Here is a 20,379-nt window from a genome sequence, read left to right as displayed (position 1 = left end):
AAAATGTGCCATCTCTCTTCCTGGCTTGTTTAATTTTTCTTTTTAAAGCATGTCACTCCAACAAGCTCCAATATTTAAATTGTCACACCAGTTATAGAAATTTGGTTGCAACTTAATGAAATTCCTCCCAAGAAATTAAAGGATACACAACTCTTCTGTTTGTTGCCAAATGCATGAGTCTGTATGTCTGTAGAGAAAACAAATTAACATCAGTCGTGTAGAAAGCCCAGATTACATGACGTCACAACGTTATTATCCCACTCACTGTTTTGATTAGGAAGATCTTTATTGTGCAATAAGCATTAAATGTCTGGATCCATATGTTTCCATGGACTGGATTGGCGAGCAACAGCAATGGTTCTCAACCCAGCCCAAGTTTCAGGTATAAATCGAATTAGAGGCAATTTGTAGTATTATTGTAGTCCACATTTAGTGAGTATGTGGTTTATTACAGTACAGAAGCACATGCTTGAAGCACCTGCCAACCATCCCCATTGTGCTACACGGGGAAACATTTATAGTCCTGACAATGATTATTCTGTCTCTGCCAAGAATGTTGAGGCAAAATACGCTGTTGAAGTCGATGATAAATTTCCTTTCGCAGTGATGTTGTTTTTCTGAAGCTGCTGTCTTGGCAGCCAGTTGATGCATGGAGATGTAAGGATGGCCCGCTTGACTGGCAATCTCATACAACCGAAGAAATTTGGCATGTAAAGGAGAAAACTGTCTATGCGTTGTCTATCACATGTCTTCTATTGGAAGTGTGAACCTCACCGCTATCGCCTTTTCAACAATCTGTGACACTTGATAAGAGCTTCCTGTTAATTGTTAGTGAATAAAAGGTGAAGAAAAAACACAAAACCGTCAACTAGGCAAGCAATGGCAGATTTAGTTGGGATGGGATGTTGTAATGCTCATAAATGAGAAGCATTATCACAGTCGCACACACAGTCTGCCTTTTGATCTGCTTTGTGCTTTCATTTGGTCCAATTTGAAGCTTACAAATTTGATTCTCTGGAGAATTCTCTCAGGCAGATAGTGAAATGTTCATCGAAAGTCGCTTATGAGAGCTGTAGAGTGTGTTTGTGTGTATGTGTGTGTGTGTGTGGGGGGGGGGGTGGGTGGGTGGGTGGGTGGGGGGGTGGGTGGGGTGGGGGGTAAAACATTTGCATTGACAGATCATTCAAACAACTGTAAACCCAGAAAGTAAAAAAAAAAACAACAACCGAGTTTTCCTTTGATAATCCAGTGATAAAATAGAAACACCAAACAAATCCTCTTCTGACAGTGCAGAGTGCACACCGTTGTTTAATTTTCATACTGCAGTATTAATGCAACTACAAAGTCATTATTTATTAATTTAAAAATGAGCTTGCCTGTAATGCAATTCATGGCTCTCTGCTCAGCAACATGATGTAACTCTCAGAGTGCAACCAAGGTCTGTATACAGGATGTGGACAAACATTGAATGTGTTCAAATACAGGAAATCTGACAAGCAACTGTCTCCAAAAGAGATATTATACTCCCCCCAAAATATATAGATTGGCATTTTAGTTTTGTAGCTAAATCCCAAGCTTTGACATGCTGTATTCTACCAGACATAGTCCGATGATAGCTTCTATTTTCTCTGTATCATTTGCGGCTGTGTTCAATGAGCCAACAGTGAGCAATTTTGAAATCTAGGCTCTGAAAGTAATACGGACCACTTTTCCCTTCCTCAATACACACTTGATTTTCACACAGTGTGCAGTGGCCGTTCTTTACACTTGGCTGCATGTGGGAGCACCTAAAATGCTTACTTTTGCAGAGATAGAAATGACAAAATATTTAAAAAAAAAAAGTATGATGAGTTTCTATGACTTTAATCTAACAACAGAAGACACAATCTGTCACAGCCTCAAAACTATACTGATCAAAGAGTAAAACTTATTCAGCAAGTTTCATTGTGGCCAAAAAATGGATGCCTTGACTCGAGAGGAGTCTGAAAAATGGATGACGGATGGATTTATGGATGGCTGGCAGTCTGCTTACATTAGCGGAGCTGCATCGATGGAGCTCCTCCTACACGCTGAGCTTTCGAAAGAAGCACTTGAGTTGACTAATGTCCCACCACTTTTACTCATACGTATGCAAATATATGCAGCAAGGCGCTCCAAAGTCTAATCACATCATCTACTGTATAACGGATGCTGTGATACAAGTATATGCGGCCTGATACCAAAGCTGTGAGGGTGTTGAGGTCGGGTAATTACAGGTTTTGATGAATTTCCACTTCTGGGCATTGAAAAAGTAGCAGGTATGTTCTTTGTTTTGAACACTTTCATGCTGCTGAAGGGCAGGTGGGGCAACAAAAAGGTGTGCACTGACGTGTTCATTTTCAGTCAAAATGTAAATGCAGTGGAAATGTCTTTTTTTTAATAAAAGGGTTAACTGTACTCATACGCACTCGCTGCAGATATCTGGGAGGGCAGTGTTATCGAAGTGTCAATCAGAAGAGAAAAATAGTGATGCAAATGTGTGTTCAAGATTATTTGAATCCATTGCGCTCTTGCTGTATTTGGAAACGGCGCGTGCTGACGTCATTACGGTGATGGTTGCGGGGGGGTGTGAGGGGGGTGTTCCTCTGTGAACGCGCCTGACGGATCCCCGGCGGAGGGCAGCGAGGGCGCGCATCTCCGTCCTCCGCTTGTGAAGCGACTGCAGGGGAGCCAGATGCCCGACTGCGAGCCGCTGCCTGTGGATACCCATCCCAAATGCCAACGCAGGCGAAGCGCCACAGACACGTTTCAGCCAGTGACAGGGAGGGAGGAGAAGGAATTGTTTTGTTCTGTCATCTCTCCTTTCTTTTTTTTGTAGTTTTTTTAACCCTCACCGCTTTCTGTTTCAACCTTCAAATGAAGAGCTTCCTTGGACTTGGAGTCGCTGGCATCAGTCGAGAAAAAAAGCCGTTGCTGCTGCGGCGGCGCCGCAAACTGTGAGCGCGTCCTCTCACTGCTTTGGAATATAACATCCTGCTTATATGCGCCAAAACCATGGAGATTATATGACGTGGATTTATGTGTTTTTGTTTGTGTGTGGGTTTTTTTCCCCCTGAACAAAACTGGACACGTACAACAATAACGACGTCCTTTTTCTTCTTTAAATGTATTTTTTTTAATATTATTTTCTTATTTTTTGCTTTCTTCTGTTTTCTTTCTTCGTTTGATCCGTGACTACTTTATGATTTAATGCCCTTAGCAATCCCTCTTTGCTATCATTTATTTATTTATTCATTCATTCATTCGGGCACTTATTCCTATTTCTCTGGATCCATCTCGGACACGCAGAAGTGGGATGCCTTGCGGAGAACATTTGTGGGGAGAAATTTCCGCTCGGCAGCGAGGGTGAATGAATGATAGTCTCCCCTCTCTATCTGAGACGTGCCATGGATGGGAAACTTAATTTGTGTCCACGGAACCGATCGGGGAATAACCGTCGCTTCAAATAACTACTGCTGACAGCGATCAGGTAACGATGCTTTCTTCCCCTACAAAACTCAGTGAGACTGTAGGATCCGTTGGACCATTTAGGATTGCTTTACAGTCTGCCGCCTTATCTATTTATTTAGCATTTGTTTTATTCTTGGCATGAATATGTAAGGATCACTGTGCGTAAGTCCGGTATTACTGGCGCATAGTCAGAATCAGGCTTGCAGGATTGCATTTTTTCTTCTTCTTCCACACTGCTGATCCACGCTGGATCTTATCCATGGGGATGTGTGATCTGTGAACCTGAACGAAAGTATCGGTCACAGAGAAATCTCCAAAGAGATCCTCACGGTTTAATTTGGAGCCATTAAATGCAGCGCAGGTGGACGTCAGAAAGCCTTCAGGACGCAGGATCGCTCCGTGGGAGACTAGAGAAGCGGCTGGCAGACCTGTAACTTTGCGCAGTGGCCAAAAGAAACGCGCACACACACGCACACACACACACACACACACACACACACACACACACACACACACACACACACAAACTGCACATCATGCGCACTTAGCCTACACATACACTTTTTTTTCACAATTTTTTTTAATTTCCACCTTCCACATTGACTCGCCTTCTCACGACGCATTCACATGGTTAAGTCCCCCCCCCCCCCCCCCCCCCCCCCCCCCCCCCCCCCCCCCCCACCACCACCACCACCACCACCACCAAGAAAACCACGCACAGTGATTATTTCCACATTGCTACCCCCCCCCCCCCTCCCCCAATTTAAAATAGTAGTAAATCTCTATGCACGGGTGCGTCTTTAAGACTGCCCTTAACGGCTGAAGATGATTCTTGGCAGGCGGATGTCTCCGTGGCCTGATTCAAGTACAGATTTAAGGTTAGAGGGCTGCTCCCGATGCTCCTTTCCCTCCCGCCGGTGCGCGCACTGTGCGCCTGGGTGAGTGGGTGCCTTCTCCCGTTGAATGTTAAAACGCCAGGATGTTCCGAAGAGCGTGTGTGTGTGTGTGGGGGGGGATGCCTGACTAACATCCGTGCTGGCATCTCAGCACCACGCAAAAGAAAAGCCCTTTGAAAGCTACCTGATCGTGCTCTTGACGACCGATTTATTTGAGTGCGGCGCGTGCGCCTGCCGCAGTGCCGCTTCTTGTAAGCCACTGCCTCTCTCTAAATCTGTTTGGTGTTATTTATTTATTTTTTCCCCCAGAAAAATGATAAATACTAAGCGGGTTATTATCGAGTCTGAGCAAATCGGTTCGTCGGACACTCGCTCCGTCTCTCCTTTCGAGCGAGCAGGTGGCTCCGGTGACACTGACCGAGAATGACAACCGGGACGCGACAGCGGGGGTGCAAAGAAGCCTCTCAGCGTCTCTCTCTCTCTCTCTCTCTCTCTCTCTCTCTCTCTCTCTCTCTGTGTGTGTGTATGTCTCTCTACTACCCATCTGTTGAGCATGCCGCATGTGCGCTCCCACCGCACGCACCTCAAATCAAAGTCATTGCACCTCTGTAAATTTCTTAAAATCTGGGAATGTAACGCACACCACAGATAATTCCATTATCCCAGTAGCCCAACGTGGTATGTTAAACAATATCCCATTATGATACGGCTTATTCCACTTTTGTATCTAGATTTTAAAAAACAAAAACTATTTTATGACTGGTTGGTTTTGTGTGTGTGTGTGTGTGTGTGTGTGTGTGTGTGTGTGTGTGTGTGTGTGTGTGTGTGTGTGTGTGTGTGTGTGTGTGTGTGTGTGTGTGTGTGTGTGTGTGTGTGAAGTGGTGGATGCTATTCAGCAGGGACACTGATTCATGAGCAGTGACTATGTTTTTGGCACAATTCATATTTTGGAATACCAGGTCAGAAATTACCGCAGTTTGACTGATACTTTGCATCATGTAGGCATTGACTGTAAAGACACACATCAGTGATATTGTTCAGTATTGGAGCAATACTGCTTTTTCTTTGGAACAACTGTGTCCCCGTATGAGCAGGGACCAATGAACTAGCGTAACCTGGCCTCCATTTTTATTAAACACAGAGAATTGCCCTGTTTGTTTTATTTCTCGAGGCTGCTGTTATAACTAATGGAGGTGGCAGGACCGCTTTTAGCAGAGATGAGCAACCCACGAGTGATGGCTAATGAGCTGGATGCTGGAGGGCACCTTTTTAACTCCCTGCTGGTTGGAGGACAAAGGTTGGATGGGAGGGGGTCATCATTTCAGTGCACTCTGCAATTTCTTTGGCTCCTGAAATAAAAGTTGCACTGAAATATAAAAAAAAACAAAAAAAAAAAACTATTTTGCTCACATGACCTATCGTAGTGCATGTCTCGCTTCACAGCCAGTAATGCACAAATGTTACTCGAATGATGTGAAGTGATGTCAAATGTGAGGAGAGTCCCTGATTTAGAACCCTGAACGGTGCTTGGTGTCCTCGAGGTGCTAAGGGAAGCTTACAGAGGAAAGTGGGCAGGTTCAAGTCCAATGGTTCACCAAGGTTGGTCCTTGAGCAATGCCCTTTACCTTCCAACTGCTCAGGGTACATCGAAATGAGTGTCAAGCATTAAACGTTAGCCAACTTTATGCACAAAAAAACATGGTTGGAAAGCAGTTGTTATCAAAAGCAAATCTAAATTCAAACTACTGTCATTGGGCGGTATTTTGAAGAAATGATTTTTGTTATTTTCTGAGCTGTAACATTTTCTGGGGATTAGATGTTGCTCTTTTCCAGTGCAGCCTCTTATATTAGTTAGAACACCTCACTGGAAATGGTGTCCAAATCCATTGAATGCGGCTTGGCAGCAGATTCTTCAAGACACATAATCTAAAATCTGGCAACAAATAATGGCATTGTACTTGTCACTGAGATGATTAAACAAAATTTGATTTAATGCCATTTAAAAGGTGCTATCAAGTCTTAGAGTTTCAAAACAAACTCTGAAGGGTATCAAGTATCATCTTGACATTCACAAATGAGCCATCATGTGGTATGATAATTTGTCATATTATGAAGTACAGTGAGTTTGTTTTTTTAATGTGAAACATCATTTTTGCCAAAAAAAAACCACATGTTGAAATGGATGTGATTCTTGACCACGTGGAGGGTTTGCTTGTGACGAATCTGGCAAGACAACATGCTGCATTGATGGCACTTGATGCTGTTTTTCACATCTTTTCAAGGACAGGCCAGCCAGCTGTTTATCTTATCTTCATATTCGGGGTGTTACCGCTGAAACGGTGCCTCCTCTCTCAAGTTTGATCGAAGCTATTTTCCCAGCAAGGATCTCTGGGGATTTGTGCGGCCCCTTCACTAAGAGCCTCTTCACGTGAAGCATATTCCATGCTGGAAAGTCTCATTTTCATCAGTGTATGGATCCAAAAAAAGATCAAGTGTTTCATTTGCCAGAGCTGGATGTGACGTGGGCCGAGTCGTAGTGATTAGCTCTCTTGACTCGCAGTGAGAACGTCCCCAGATTGGAGTCCAGGCCTTAATTTCGGTTTGTGGTGGTTTTCTCCCATGGTCTAAAAACATGCCAACTTAATGCATAAAAAAATGCTTTTTGAAACATTTTTGGTCATGACAATCATTGCCTATCAAGGTACTTCTACATGCTTGATATTACCTGTTGAGGTATTTATGTTTATTAAAAATTCAGAGTTTCTTAATTACATCAAATATAGTGCAAAAAGGAATCAATTCTCAAAGCTGAATGTAGTTGTAAGATGGTTTAATATGACCAAAGCAAAGTGTATCAGGAAGGTTAAAATGAACAGAGAAATGATCCGGCATGTAATGACGGCACTATCACTGAATGATCATCTGAGCAGCTGCTGGAAAGGCAACACAAATGACAGTGTGACACATATCAGCTGAAGATGTATGAAAACCACCCAGCTCTGTGGCAGTTTTATAAGGCCTGTAAATGTGATACTAATAACATCTTCAATATCCACCCACATGTCATGCACTAATGCTGCCAATGTAAAAATCTTAATTCTATTTCTCCCTTTATCTCTATTGCTCACATGCACTGTAGATGCTAACCTTTTGTTCACCTATACCTCGTTTTTTTTCCTATTTCACTTTTGCACAAGCAGCTCTCAAGGGTATATGTTCACATCAACACACACACACACACATACACACACACACACCAGGAGGGAGAAAACACAGTTGGAGAAGCTATAGTGGCACACTGAGCCTGGTGTGTGTGTGTGTGTGTGTGTGTGTGTGTGTGTGTGTGTGTGTGTGTGTGTGTGTGTGTGTGTGTGTGTGTGTGTGTGTGTGTGTGTGTGCGTACACACTTTTTAAACAGTGCATATGGACCAGGGGCCAGGCGACAGCTTGGTCTTGCCTGGATCACTGCACCCTGGCTGGGCCATTGTTTCTCTGATACCCCCTCCCCACACTTTCACCCACTCATACACAAACACACACACACACACACACACACACACACACACACACACACACACACACACACACACACACACACACACACACACACACACACACACACACACACACACACACACACACACACACACACACACACACTTTCTGGCATTCAGTGGCTTTTTCCTGACAAGCATCCTGCCATCTTCTCTTTTTACTTTAGCCTCATTCATTCATTGCATTGTCAAATTGAAGAATTATTGAACTTCATATCTCTGCTTTGAATTATCTTTTATTTATTTATTTATTTTATTCCTATGCCAGTGACAAATTCAGACTATTACTGTAATTCAGTATAGCACAGATGAGATTGGTGCATTACCTTAGCATGGGCAAAGCTTTCGTCTTCTATTAGTGTGGTTGGCTGGACCTGTTCAAGCAACATGCACCGACAACTCTGCTTAAGACTTGTCCTCATCACATTGAGATACTCTGCTGTCATCCTCTGGCAAATCAGCTATAACCAACACAGGCCACTGCTGAGCAAGTTGAAAAGGGCAGACCCAGGGAAACATTGAAACAGCCATTAAATATATAGATTGCTGAGCTCAACAGTAGGTCAGAGAGGAGAAATGAACCAGCTGGTTGAGGTCGACCGCTGGAAAGAACAGATTGTGATTTTGCGTCAGTATCTCAATCTACTTTCTGATTTGTTTACTCTTCACTGTTATCCCCCCCCCCCCCCCCCCCGTTTGGAGTCACAGATGCCTCTGTCACTGGGGCAGCTTTCATTTGGCTTGGGTGATGGTGTCAATATTTGCCATGAGTGCCATTTTGGTTTGGGGTGCCTCTGTGGTCCTGAGTGGCCTCGGCGAAGCTAAAAGCTAAAGGAAAGTCAACAGGAAACAAACCCCCAGCCCTAAAGACTCGATGTCCACAATTAATTAAGGCTTTTGGCAAGAAATAGTGTAAAAAGATAGGCTTCCTTGGGGATAGATAGGTTGATGTTGGGGTACGGTGAGAAAAAACAAAACTAATTAATTGCATTGAATAGCTGAGATGATTCACATCTCTGATTAATATTGATTGCACAAGGGAAAATAAACTGCCACAATACAACCACAAAGATTAATTCAATAAGATTGTTCGTGTTAATAAATTTCTTTGTCTAACAATGAACAAGCAATTTTTCGGGCAATCACTGCGATTTGAGACTTTTATTTGACATGCTCTGAGCTGTGTGTTTGCAAACAGCAAAGGTTCTTGGTTGGTGAGTGACTGCATCTCGGCCGTAATATTTGCTTTTTATATAATGTTTTTCATAATGTGTGGCCCGTGGGGATGGAAAAGAGCAAGAGCTGGCATATTGTATTGATTCAGAGCATCTAAAGCTGCTGTTTTATAGTGCGGTGCAGGAGGGCCCGTGAGGATTCCTTAAGTTAACATGCTTCCGTGATTGCTTTTTCTCTGCAACTTACCAGACAATTCATACTTTTTTTTTTTTTTTTCAGTCTAGGCTAATCTCTGTGCCTCTTTTACTTCTCTTGTTTGTCTCATTGTCTTTACCCTACAACTCCAAAACACATCTTTTGTGTTTTCTCGTGTTACGTAATGCGGAATACACACAGACAGTTGCTGCTTCTTGCTACTCTCATCCAAGGAAACGGCCAGTTCCAGTGCTTAACTCAGCATTCAGAGGGTGCAGACTCATCTGCCTTAGCACATTGGCCTCATCATCAGCGGAGTGCCCTGCTGTTACACCCATCGGCCCCGATTACAGTTCCTTATAGAGGAGGGAGCTTCGTGTGTGCAAGGCCCACAAGTGGAATGATGTGCTCTGTCCAAGCAGATGGAAAGAGCCCTGACTCTTTTGTGGTGTACTCTAATGGGATGTGATGGGTGCGTGTGCGTCCAGTGTTGCTCGGATGGAATCTGTAAATATGCACTTGAGGCTAGAAATGGGAAAATCTCTCCAAATCAAATCCTGATTTGTTGAATAAAGGGGTTAGCTCATTATCTATTACAGTAATTACAGCATCTATGATTATGTTTCCATTCATGTATAGGTCAACAACGACTCTTTTGGTCACTACGCTTTTTATTCACATTCATCCGAGTCAGTGCCTCACTGAAGAAAATGGACAAGGGCTTTAGACCCTTGACATCTTTACACTTATCCTCGTAAACAATAACAGTTATTAAACAATAACAGCCAATATTTGACAAAGCAAGAGCCCAGAATGAGGGTGAATGAGGGCATCTCATCTTCTCTGCTGATGTGAAGAAAAAAAAATGTGTTCATGAAATGTGCTCAGCTTGACGGCTTCAATAAAGGTTGAGAAGGAAAACAATATGACAGGCATTCAAAAGTAACATGCTGTGATTTTATGTGCTGTCAGTTTCCATGTTTCATTAGTGTGTATGGGGATGTTTGTGGGGTGCGTGAAGAAACTCCACAAGGTCCGTGGCTTGTATATATGCAGTTTGTTTATTTTGGGGTAAAGCAGAGTGGACAGGTGGGATTCCAGCCCCAGAGGCATGCTGGGTAGGAGTGCATGATGGCAGTTGTCATGCAGATTATTATCCAAATCCCACTGGTCCATACTTGTCATGCTTTCTGTGCTTACAAAGGAGTTGACATGGGAATCTAATGGTGATTGATAGCTTGTCTTAAGATTCTATTGTGTGAGTTTATGTACTCATCCTTCTACATGTTTCCTGATTTTAATTATTCACGATGTCATGTCACAAAAACGTGCAACAAAAAAAAAATAAAGGTTGAATAACAAACTGAAAGAGGTGATGTGGTTGTACTGGCTTTGTACTGTATGCAGCTGCATGAAAAAAAAAGCCTTTTCACAGTTGTTTCAACTCTGTTTCTATCATTAAGTAATGTCATGGTCACGGTGAACAGGCTTGCTAAGACAGAAGAAAGAAAAACTTGTACTAGGAAATGAGAGGGAAAATGTACTTCGAGTCATGGCATTCTTTGAAATGAAAATGTAGAAATGAAACGTAATGTGCCAAAGCTCTGAATTTCTATATCGTCTGATTTTTCCACATTAGCGACTTGAGCTATTTCACAGAATGATGATGATGAAGATGATGATAATGATGATAATAATGTCACTTTACATGAACTTATATGTGCTCCTGGAAATACATAAATATCCTTCTTTCCATACATCCATCCAGAAATGCTTCACATCTTCAAATTGAGCTTTGAAACCATTTTTCAATAAAGCTTGGGCCTTTCGTCAGTCTTTCTTCCAGATTAAATTATTGGATGTGAAGTCTGGGTGTTTGCTTTTATTTTGAATCTGCTAATATGCAGTGGACGAAGCAAAATATTTGAGTGTGATTCATGGGCAACCCCGCATTTCCCTGTGCCCAGAACACTTCCCTTTGTCTGTACAGATTCAATCTCTGCTGCTAAGATTTGTGGAGTGAGGAGGGATGGTCCTCCTACTTCTGAGGTGACGTTGAGGGCAACATATAAAATATATGTGAGAGTTCATGACAGCTTTGGTCTACTTCACCAGAGCTTCAATTTTCAACTCATCCCGGGGCATGGACCTTGTGGGTTATGTAAGTGGTGCAGAGTGCCGGCGACTGGAGTGAGGTAATTTTGTTCAGAGTGGCTTTTTTAAAAGTCATGACGTTGGCTCGATCTCTCACCTTTTCTAAGCACATCCGATTCAGCTTGTGGCTCGCAATCCATGTTTTGTTTTTTAGATGATAACACCAAGTTTGTGTGCGTGTGTGCGTGCGTGTCTGTGTGTGTGTGTGTGTTTTCCAGATACACAACCAAAAAACATGTATTTGTGGTTTATTTGTCATTATAAGTTTCCTGCAATTGTGATTATTGTGTTTGACTGTTATGACCTGAACACTTCAGGGAAAGTCCTGCCATCATCAGCAGAGATATGCATTGACAACATTTTGACAACATTACAGATACAAAAAGCTAAGTTGTCTTTCATTTTACCCTTAAAATTGCAATCTTTGAATGCTATTTATATATGTCCATCAGAAGATGATAAAATCTACTTTGCAGCTTGAAAATATTTTGTAATAATAATAATATTTGTTTAAACCAAAAATGTGGATCTGTGTCTTTTCTGTTTGCTGGCATTTTGTGCTTTTGTGCCTTCTTCAAATTTCACTTGGCAGCATTCAGAGGGCAGTGATATAATAGTTTCCTAGGTGGGAAATTAAGCTGGTTTTCTCCCAGGATGACTGGAGAACAAGTGAGGAGTAGCAACATAAAATGTTTTTTTTTTAAAATTCCACTCAAACACACAAAACACTAAATTAATACATGAGCCATTGAGTTTAACATCCCCCTGTGGTCAGTGACACAATTATTTATAAGGTCCATCATGTCCAGGCTCATGGTGTTTAAAATCCATCTCTGCACAAATGTACAAGCATATAAAATGTTAAAAAGAAAAGCTTCTGTAAAATAAATTGCCTGCTGACTTACTTTAAAGTTTTTTTTATAAATGAGTTTGTGCACTCAATAACGAAAGCCAGATTTTCATGGAGTACCACCAAGAAGTGTGGGACTCATGGAGCCAGACTGTCATCTCTTCACAGATGCATCGGGTAATTTACTGTCCCCCTGCTAAACACGGTGACCAGAGGCTCTGTCATCATGTGGCCCTCCGGCTACCTTCACAGCAATTAGACAGGTAGATGAAATGAGAGTGTTGTGGAGGCCAGTGATATAATTAAACTTGGAGTGAGAGGCCACCGTGCTCCTCTGGAACAATACCCCATATTCGCCCACACAGATTGAGCAGACGTTGCCACATTCGCTAAAGTGCGTGCTCTTCATTAATGCAGTTCATCTGTAATATCTTCATGCTGAGTGTGTATTGTGTTGGCAGCACGAGATGCTCGCAGAGGCACAAACACGCAGGTAGGTTTAGAAAGCCCCGCATTTGAACCATCAAAGCCCAGAATATATTATGTTGATTCGAGTGAGAGTGTTTCAAAGCAATAAAGATACAGGCTGTAAATCTAAAACAGTATGTTGAAAACACTATAAAGCTGTATACCAAGCCACACTGACAAGGGAAGCGGTCAACCTGTGAAGCGGTGATAAGCAGAGCTGTAAGATTCCGTGAGCAAGATTAAGTGTTCTCATTAGGTTCGCACATTTGCTCGCCCAAGAAACCTGCAGCTTTGGTGTGGCTCAAAGGAAACCTGCTGACGCTGTGACTCTCCACGTATGCAGGACCCGGTGTCCTAACCATTTATGACCCAGGGTCAGTAGAGAGAGCTGCGTGACCAGATCCTACAGAACTCAGCAGGGGTTTGGAGAAACACTCTCCAAAGGGGCCATAGAAGCAGATTGAATGGCAATCATTTATCTGTCTGTTGGAAGACATACGCTCAGCACTTCCATCAGTCCCTGGACTATTTACTTACTGAGTCCAGGCTTGAGTAGGCTCCTCAGGATATGAGAGCGGGATAGAGAAAGAGGTTTTCTGACTTGAGAGATCATGCATGTTCAATACAATTTTGAGTTTTTAGAAATACTTATACGTTATGTATATACCTTTTCAACTTCTACACCACGTTATATCTGTGCTTATTCCATAAGTATTTATAACCGAAAGCAGCTGCAGTGTGATAAATGATTAAGTTCATATATGGCTACCATATGCAAGACAGCTGAAATGATGGGGATGTTTTTGATGTTGATAAAATGTTCTGGCACTTCGATCAAAAGTGCATCTGCTTTCAAGAGATCTGTCAGATGCAGTACATGCAGTGTGTACTTGCAAACAGACAGATATACTAATCCATAATAACAATGCTTTGATGGCTCTAGTGGTTTATATGTTTTAAGAGCATCAAAAATGATAGCTGCAGCTTTGATTTGTTTCATCATATCTGGACTGTGCTGAGACCACTCCCACGAGTGTGCTGTGCTGACATGGAGGTGGTTCATTCTGCACTAACAGATTTTTTGATTTTTTGATTTTTTGAGCCCCATGTAAAGCTAAAGCTGTGTGACATGCCACTTGGCTTGGATGCCCGCGGTCACCGAAAACTAACATGAACATACAGTGCAATGTGAGCTGTTAATCAGGCGGTGGTTTACTGCTGAAAATATAATGGGTTGCCTCGGGGTCTTGCAGAAGCGTGGTATAGCCAAATACTTTTAATTTTCTCCATTTTTTCTAGATTAAAAAAAAAAAAAAACACATAGTGATTGTTCTTTCCTCATCACATCATAAGACATCGTCTTACACAGCAGCTGGTGCAATTAGGGCTAAAAGGTTGCCATGCATGTGGACGATTGAAGGACTGATTTATCTATTCAAGAATCAGGCACTGAAGCATCTACAATGGACATGGTAATGGCCTGCTTATTGAGTCACTGTACTTGTTTTTTTTCTCGACATGGCTGTACTTTGAGGTCTGTTTTAATGACTGTGTGGACCTTCTCTGCTGATCTACAATAGAATTGTATATTCACATTTACAACCACCTTTTTTCTGCATGGATATAAAAATGTAGTCATATCGTACTTTTTTTCAAAGAACATTATTGTATTTGTATATATCAAATGAACTAAAAGTTCAAACAGTGCATATTGCCATGTAGAAACTTCTGAGTTGTTAATTTCTTTTCTTTTTTCTTGCTAATTAACACTTTTCTCTCAAGCTGTAGAATGTCTGCATTGTCACATATGTGCCAACTTTACCGACACCAAGACTGACTGTGAAATATGTTGGGGCTTGTATGGAAATATATTGCTGTTCTCTCGTCTTTACTATTTGTGTGAACAAAAAAGAGTGAACGGGTCGAGGGGTAAAAACTGATAATACAGCGCAAGTAGGGCAGAGGGTATCTGTATCCATACCCATCTTGTTAAGTGTTTAGTATTCTGCTATTAAATATATTATCCTCCCTAATCTTGACAGTAAGATGGTGTTAACCTTATTTGTGCACATGGATATAGTTGACTTGCCTGTGTGATCTCAAACATAATCTTTTCTCAGACACAGACTGCATGGGGTGTTGTAGCGCATTTGCAGTTTGCTATAAGTGTACATTAAAATCAGCAATTAATACCATAGGGCTTTCTCTGTTTGTGCTCCAGTGGAGAAGAAAATCCCCTGTGATGCTCAGATAGGTTTTACTGCTCATGGTCTGACAGCATTTTAATTCCCCCCGTGGTTGCTGTATCATGGCAGCCTAAATCTCCTTTCACCACACCATCAGTACCTCTCTCCCGGACCCAATTTAGCTGCTGATCCTAAAACTAGCACACTAGCGACCCAAGAGATTCAGAAAGTTCTCTTCATGGACTAGCACCCTACTACACTGCCTTAAAGGAACACGGCGCTGCAGAATGTAATTAGATGCTGCCAATCTCCCTCAATCGCTTGGGAACGCAGGGCGAGTGGGTCTCCTAATGGAGATGGTTTTTCTGCTCTGCCGTATCCTTTGGAAGTCGAGCAGAACTCTGCCTTTCAACCAGTGCGCTCAACATCAAAGTGCATTATCCTACGAATGTCCCCCTGTTGGATTTGATCTCATTTACTAAATGATGCTTTGTTAAACTTATCTGTCTTGTAAAACAAATCCACACTGTTCACAGCACAGCCAGACCTTCTATAATTAGGAAGGCAGGGGTCCATCAGAGATCGGTTTTCTTCCTGAGAGTGGACCAACTATAAAAAATCTCACCTTTCTTCATTCCACTTTTTTTTTTTAAATTAGCCTCTTGCAGTGCACCATGTGCTCTGTAAAGTCATACTATAAGTATCTGGGCTCCAACTGAGTCATCTCTTTCTTCTCAGTAGATTTGATGGGCAATGTAATTATCAGAAATTTACAGTAGCTGATGGTGTTTTTAAACCCTGATTCAAATCCGATGGAGCTTAAGATATAATGGAAATGTAGCTTATAGGACTCCTACCTTCATTAAATCTTTTTTTTCACAAGACATTCTGATGCTCAGCATCGCTGTGAAAGCTTTGTTACATGCATAAGGTACTAAATATGAACCATACTTAAGGAAGTGTTTAACCTGTACAGTGCTGAACCCGAGGTGTAAAAACGTGCTGAATGTAGGAGCTTCCCTGCTCTTGTATGGTTGATGTGGATCACACTTCACCAGCTTTCTATTCAATGTGGAAGCTTTGTTCGCTCTTACGGTGAGGTTAAATGGCTACAAATGCCTATTGGGCAAAGCAGACAACTGGCTTGATTGCATAAATCGCCATGCAAGTGTGTATGCATTTGTTTTACTGTGGACGTGGTTTTGCATCGTGGCGATACGTATGACTCCGTCGGCCTCTTGCCATTTTCCACGCATGATCTCCCACAGCCCAGTCTCAGTTTGAGAACTTAACCCACATGCATGTGCATCATTGGAATGGGTGTGGGAGTATTACACTTGCTGAAGGCTATCAAGAGTGAGAGTCACTCTCGGCGTTGGATGGCAGAAGGTGACAACAGGAATAAGAGGCTACCGGCGTTATTAACCCCTGACTGAGCTGAGTGGACAAGGCAATTATAACCAGTCATGTGGCTGTCACATTGCCAGAGGGCAACAGTTCTAACACACACAGAAAATGTAATATTTTACTTCAAAGGTGAATACGATTTACAATTTATTATAAGTCTTTTTTAAGTCACTGACAATAAATTAAATATTAAATCGTAGTTACTTTAGTAGGTATGACAAAAGAGTAATAATTTAGTTGGGAAGTACTCTATCTGAGTTAGGTCTGCCTTATAAATGTGTGCAAAGCTGTATTTATATATTGCTGTTGTGACATGTTAGCTGAACTCTCACTTCAGTGTGTGTCAGTCTGCCACAGTTGTAAGGAGAAATTAAAAACACAAACAGTGAAATAGTCTCATCTGCACTCGCCGTCGGTTTCACTTATTAAGGTGGGATAAGATCAGTGAGTTGGGCTTTGCAGTGTTGCATTGCAATAAAGTGTTAGCGCATCCATCATTGCAGCACGTTTAGCAGAGGTTAACCCGAGTTTTACTCGCTTACTGGGATGTAGTCTAACTCTTCCATCTCACCTTCTCTTCACATCCTCCATTAACATGCCATGAGGCCAATGATGGAACCGGCTGAAATGTCTTGAAACACATTTACAATAAGCAGTGTGTCAGCCATTTTCTGGAAGCCCACGTTTTGCACACAAATCCATTCTCACTCCTCTTATCTTTCCTGTGCTGCCAACTCTTTGGTCCACATTTCTTCTACCACCACACTTGAGGCTGTAAAATGCAAATGTATTTGTGTCTCCTCAGAGAGCATGATCTCTTCCCTCGCGTTCATTGAGCCTTCCCTTGCGCTCTGTAATGATCCTTTGTGAAGGAGTGTTTGTTCTTCTTATCTGGATGACGAGTATGAAGGATCCTGACGGATTGTTTTTTGTTGTTGTTGTTTTTTGTTTGCTTTCTAGACTGCTTTGCTGCTTTATTGCATGCATCCTTTCTTCTGATCTGTTTCCATGCATTTTTGTGCTGGCTCAGGTCATGTTCTCTGAGAATTCGAGACGCCACAATATTTTATGATTACAGCAGGTCCCATCACAGCAGACTGAACGCACGAAGGCGTACACACATACTACTACACCACTGCACTCAGCTCAAACATTTATTCCTGACTCAGGCCATGGGCCAAATGCAATATGCTTCCTTTGTTTTTGTTCTTTTCATCAACGACCGAAGACTCCTCACATCTTGCTTTTACACGTATCCCTCTGTGTATTGTTGTCCATTCACATCACTCTTTTCCGTGTCATTCCCCTCCCAGATCTCTTCTTACTCTGTATACTCAGTTAAATGCCATGCTTCTTTTCTGTAGCCTCCTTAACTTGGGCATTTCTACCTTTTTTTCCTACCTGGCATGCGTTAGTGTCTTTTTACTACTGTTTTCTTCTCACAGATCTGCTGTTATGGTTACAAACTGGCTACTTTTGAAAACGCAATTTAAAAAAAAATGTTACGCATGGTTATGAATAGTTCCCGTAGGCCTGCCAGCCAGCACGCACGCACACACAGACACTTTTCGTCTCCTGTAGCTCCTTAGGAATGTTGAAATAAACAGCGTTCCTCCTGCCAATTTTGAGTAGCAGTGAATGTTCAACTTACCTGAAATTTTAACTCGGAAAATAATAGTATTATCAACTATGTTTACACTGACCAGCAAGTACAGTAATCTACTTTAAATTCAAAACATTTTTCAATCATATTTGCATTAAACTGTTTATTTAATAAACATCCAGGAAACATGTTTTATATCAAAATACATAGCTGATAAATTCTGTTGACTACCTGAAACTCACTATTGTCATTGAGTACTGTACTCGAGTTAATCCATCAATACATAATTACTTACCTGTTTTGTTTTGTTTTTTTGTTTTTTGGGGGGGGTTCTTTGAAAACAAAATGGTAATGACAAGTAAGAAATCAGATTTTTTTTTTTTTATTAAAAAAACAATACCAAGAGAACCAAGACAGTCTCCATAGATTTTACAATCATTGCCACCTAACAGTCATTTAAGTTAAGAAGTTTCATTGTGCATATAAAGCTCTGTTTTCAAGTGAAAATGTAAACTTTTGTTGTGTTTTCGGTATTCGTTTACAGAACATTGGTGTGCTGAGCACATGGAAATGGAGGAAAATGCCACTTTTCTGAAACACTACTGCTCTGCATACACCCCACGGCCAAAGTACTTAATTTTTTTTACACATTCATGAATAGATGGACAATAACAACAATACTGGCCTCCAGAGTGGCATGACTCCCAGTCCATATTCTCCTGGGACTTTGTAGTTTTGTAGTTAGGAGTCACCAGTGATAGCGAATGATAGCGGACATGAAAACTACATGATTTTTAGCATTTCTGCGGTTTCCGTGTAAACAGACATCCTTTTTGAAATGTTGCCATGCAAAGACGAAACTTCCCTGGAAGGAAGATGCAAAAACAATGCATTTTTGCTTGAAATTGTTGTTGTGTAAACAGGGCATAAAGCACTTCAGACTGAGCTGGACAAATCTGTAGTGGAGCTTTCAGGCCCACCATTTGTGACATATTAAACCACATATCGCTCCATGTTCGGAAAAGGTCAAGCAGGGCACCACCAAATAATAGCACAAAAAGGCATTCACAGATAAGCCAAAGTCTTTCGAGGATAATGTTTTTTTCTTTAAAGATTAAACGAAAGAAGAGCCTTTTGAAAATGTGGTGCATCAGTTTGTTCAGAGGCCATAAAACCGAAAGGAACAAAAGAAGAGTCAGCCTGCAGTGGGACATGGTTTAGGTTTGATCGTGTTGTGCAGCTGCTTTACTGCCTCTGGTACTGGAAGCTGAAAGGCAAAGATTAGTGAGGCTTGTTGGAGTGACAGCTCCAGTCAGAAAACAACTTTCTTCATATAGTGGATAACAAAGAAAAACTCACATCGAGCAGCTCTAAGTAATGGATGAAAAGCATATAATGGACAATTTTGAGGTGGCAACATGTCTTCAGTTTATTTTCATTTGAGATGGGCCAGTAGAATGATGGCATACTCATTAAATATAACGTTTCCAGTGTTTTCTTGGTCAGTGCTGAAGATGTTCACATGAAGAGCCTCCCCTCTTGAAAGTGACTGACCAGCAATCACTGTAATTTTAAAGATCATCTCTCCAACCTCTATATTTCAACATGAGACTATTGTAGGTTTATTTATTTATTTATTTATGTATTTATTAATTAATTAATTTATTTATTTTCAACAGCATGAATGCCACCGTTGTCCAATAGGAGGAATAACATCAGGGTATTGCTTACATTATATGAAAACAATCTGTTGGAAATGGAACCTATCCCTGTTTGTATTCAGCGCTGAGTCAGTGGCTGGAGAGTTGAGCCAAGAGCACAATGAATTTGTACACAATAACAGAAAATGAAATGTGTCGGCATGTCAAACATATGGGAAGAGCACAGCATGGAAATCATGATTTGACCCCCCCCCCCCCCTCAAAAAAAAAACAAAAAAAACATTTTTTTTAAAAGAAAACACCATATTGTTGACGATCTGTCACAAAGTCAAAGCTATGTGCAAAACAAGAGCAACAGAGGGGATACAGGACAGATTGTAGGATCGAAGACGAGATTCAACACATAAAATGTGTAATAAAATATGTAATAATAAAGTTCCTAAGTAAAAGTGAAGGGGAGCCAGCTGAGGAAATATACGTCTCAACACAAGAATGTTAATCTAATATTCGCCATGGAGAAAAACCCCAAGACATATATATATTTTTTTTCTTATTCTTTTTTCTCTTTGTTCTGCTTGTGTAACTTCAGTTGTGCAAACAATCAGTAGATCAGCCCCTACTAGTTTCACGTGCATACATTACTTAGAACAAATCTATATGTGGCTTCCAAATGTAATTCAGTTTCTGTACGTATGTGTATGGCATGGTTCACAAACATAAACATTTGAGATGTTATAGCA

This window comes from Blennius ocellaris (assembly GCF_963422515.1).
Source record: "Blennius ocellaris genome assembly, chromosome: 20".
In the NCBI taxonomy this organism is placed as follows: domain Eukaryota; kingdom Metazoa; phylum Chordata; class Actinopteri; order Blenniiformes; family Blenniidae; genus Blennius; species Blennius ocellaris.
The sequence above is the reverse complement of the archived record's forward strand: the minus strand, read 5'-3'. Positions refer to the sequence as shown.